The sequence below is a fragment of the Gekko japonicus genome, unplaced genomic scaffold (assembly GCF_001447785.1).
Source record: "Gekko japonicus isolate JY-2015 unplaced genomic scaffold, Gekko_japonicus_V1.1 scaffold2124, whole genome shotgun sequence".
Taxonomy (NCBI): Eukaryota; Metazoa; Chordata; class Lepidosauria; order Squamata; family Gekkonidae; genus Gekko; species Gekko japonicus.
The window spans coordinates 312,139-315,743 of NW_015162015.1; the positions used below are offsets into that span (position 1 = coordinate 312,139).

Here is a 3,605-nt window from a genome sequence, read left to right on the forward strand (position 1 = left end):
GTGCCATCAGGAGGTCCACCAGTGGGGCCAGGACATTAGAAGCCCTCCCACTGTTGACCCCCCCAAGCACCAAGAAGACAGAGCATCCCTTGCCCCAGAGCCCCTATCTATACCTTGTGGCTAATAGCCACTGATGGACCTCTGCTCCATATGCTTATCTAAATCTGTGGTTTGCCCTTGCCTGCCTCTGCGTAATGACCCTGGACTTCCTATACTAACCAGGTCTGGCCCTGCTCAGCTTCCAAAGTGTATGTAAATATCCCCAGATGGAAGGACAGAGGGTGCAGTTGGGTATTTGGGTCCTCAGCTGAAGCGCAAGGGTTCTGAGGTATACGGGTCCCGAGCCGACCATTCTTAGCATCGGCTGTTGCTTTGCTTGTTCTCATCCGTGGCTGTTCGTGCACCGCGTTCTCTTGTTTTCAGAGGCCCGCTCGCTAAAATCTGCCCGCTCCCCAGGGTGTGTCTGAAGTGCGCACAACTTAAGGGCAGAGCAAAAAAAAAAAAACACACCATGTCTCCTATCATCAAAGACATGGGTGTCCCGGCTGGGTTTTACTTCGCACTCAGGAGGCTGTGATTGGCTGCAGACGTAGTTACTGTCCTAAGCTGCGCCATGGCTGAGTGGGCATGACGGGAGGCGGGGGAGGGAGAGTGACGCTTTGTTTTTCACTCCCACGGTGTTAAACAGGAGCCTTCATGCTTGTGTTTTTGCCAGCAGAACATTATGCCTTCATGGGGGGAGCAGGATGTGGGCTGAAAGGGTTTAAGACGCTGACTAAGTGCTGCTGCTCCAAAACACACTGTTGGTGCTGCTCACTTCTGGGCCGGATGTTGTCCCAGCTGTGCCAGTGCTGGGTTTACACTGGTGTGGCACCGGAAGGTGCTACGCTGGTGCATCTTCAGGTACACTAGTGCTCGAGTGATGCTCGTGTACCTCTGCATTATATGTTGGTATCCTAAGCTATTTGTAGATAGGGTTCAGGGTCGCACTGGTTGTTATCACAACAAAAGGGATTTGGGCAAAGGCTCCGGTCTGGAACGTCACTGTCGTTCTGTTATGCATTTGTCATCATTATGACAAGTGTGAGCCAAGAGAAGGCGGGCCCGTATGAGAACAGCTCTGTCAGAACTGACCAACTGTCCTCCTCGTCCCCCATCCCGTTTTCAACAGCAGCCAGGCAGAAAGCCCACAAGATGGGCATGGAGAAAGCAGATCTCTCCCAGGGACTGCCCTATAGCAACTAATATGCAGAGGCCTCTGGACGAGGAAGTGTCTCACCTTGACACAGAGAGTATGCCGTCTTTCTGTGTTATACCTCCGAGGTGGCCAATCACAGCTACTGGCGAAACATCAGATCCTACAATGCCAAGACCACGGCCACACAACCCGGAAAAATCTACAACAACTAATGAACTCTGGCCGTGAAAGCCTTCGACAACACAATGTCCAACAAAACGTCCGAGGGCTTGGATCCACAGGATGGGAGGGATTTCTCCGCTCCCTCCCTCCAATGTCAGCTCCAAATACCCCACCCCAAAGCTGCTTTTGCTGGAAAGGGGAGTCCCCCCCCAGGAATAACATCAGGAACTGCTGGAGTTCTACAAAGGGAGGGGGAAATCAGCAAAAAAAACCCTTTCTGTCCACAGAATTCCTCCATGGGATTCATGCCACGATGAATAGCCTGTGACAGACCTATCTTCCACAAAGGTGTCTAGAACCTGAAAGAAAGAGGGGGTTGGTACATTGAAGGGGAGACTACAAGGTGTCTCTGTGCTGTGCACACACACACACACACACACCAGCCAATACAGGGATTATAGGGTGCATCCCCCACACACACACACATTGTCTGCAAAGGAAGGGCTGGCTTCCCTGTAGGATTTTATAGCAGCCATTTGCTTGCGGAGTGTGCAGAGAGCAGGGGTAATTTCCTGCAGGAGCGCACAGGAGCGGAGCTCCGGCAGTAAAGAGCCCAGGGGGCGGGCACATGCAACAAGCCCCACCCCCTGCTCCCAGCAGCCCTCAGTCAGAGCAAGAAGCAGCCAGGTAAGTTGCAGGGCTCCCCCCTCCCCTGACCCAAAACAGTCCAGTGGCACCTTTAAGACCAAGTTTTATTCAGGTACAAGCTCTCCCTCCTCTGCCGGGACAGATCTGCATGCTCCCCCCACCCCCCACAATAGCTAGCAATCCAAAACAGTCCAGTGGAGCCTGAGCGGTGGGTGTTGCCCTCTGACACACTTCCGGTGATGTCAGGGGGCGTGGTGTATGCAAATAAGTTATGCTAATGAGCTCCTGCACCTCTTTTTCTACGAAATGACCCCTGGCAGAGAGTAATTGTGATGGGGCTAAGTCTCTCTCTTATTCCTGGTTACTCCAGGCCTCATAGGGTTGCCAGTCTCTAGGTGGGACCTGGAGTTCTGCTGGGATTACACAACTGATCTCCAGCAGACCCATAGCCAGGACTTTTTAATTCTTGGGGGGGGGGCGCTTTAAATAAATCAGGGGCATTTTTTTGATTCAAACAAGATATTTGTGCGATATTCACTTTGGGAAGGTTTTGCAATCTGCGCCCGACTGATTGGTTATTGCTCTTGCTGAAAAACAGACATAATCTTAAGAGCTTGAAGGCTACTGCTCTATATAGGATACTTGTTGGGTTATTCCTTTTTGATTTTAAAGTAAATCAGCAGAGTAATCAGCATTCAGCAGAGTATCAAAGAGTCAGAGTCCATGGTGTGTTTAAAATATAAAAGTTTACTACAACCTAGCGTAGGTAGACGGGATGTAAAATAACAAAGAGCTATATTGTGTAGTGGGTTGACCGCGCAGCTAGGCCCACTCAGCTCCCATAACATGGTGCACGCTTGACTCTTACACAACAAAGACAAAGACAAACGGCCAGGAGGCCAACTATATACATATCCAGGGGACACCCCTGGATCCCATTGGGAGGTTCGAACTTCCCTCCCCGTTTCTATTGGCTCCCCGTTGGAGAGACCAAGAGACCAGTTCCCATTGTCCACCCAGGGTCAAGCCCTGGGTACTCGCTGGCCCCTGGTGGCGGCCAGCGGACACAACATCCCTCCCCCCATGGTTCGCCCCCCCCCATGTCACATAGTCCTTTAGGTACGCCGGTGGCTGCCGCTCCCTGGTGGATCGTCTGGGGGTCGGAATAGGGACCTCGGGGCCCCCGTTTCCCGTGCTGGGGCTCGCCTGTGGTGCCGGCCCCTCTGGCTCCGGAGAGCCGGCTGTTGGGGCCTCCTCCGTGGCCTCCGGGGCGTTGGGGGCCCTGTCGGGACACTCTTCCATGGGTGGATCTTGCACGGGTGTGGCAGGGGGGGCCACTCTGGGCCAACTCCGTGTTCCTGCTCCTCTGCGTCCATCTGTTCTGGGAGCAGGCGCCGACGAAGCCGGTCGATGTGCCGCCGCAGGAGGTCAATGTGTCTCCGCAGGACTTGCCCGTCCTCTGTTGACACCTCATACATCACGGTGCCCGTGGGGCGGATGATGCAGCCATTCCGGCCCTCTTCCAAAGTTCCTTGCGAAGACAGGGTCCTCTGGGAAGAAGCCGCGGGGTGCCTTTCTCTGTTCTGGGTCGCTCCTT

The 3,605-nt window shown here is 53.7% G+C and overlaps 1 pseudogene; it reads right to left on the minus strand.

Annotated features, from left to right (window-relative positions):
* LOC107105508 overlaps nt 1-942 on the minus strand; it is a 22,129-nt pseudogene extending 21,187 nt beyond the window's left edge.
* Between the last annotated feature and the right edge of the window lie 2,663 nt (nt 943-3,605).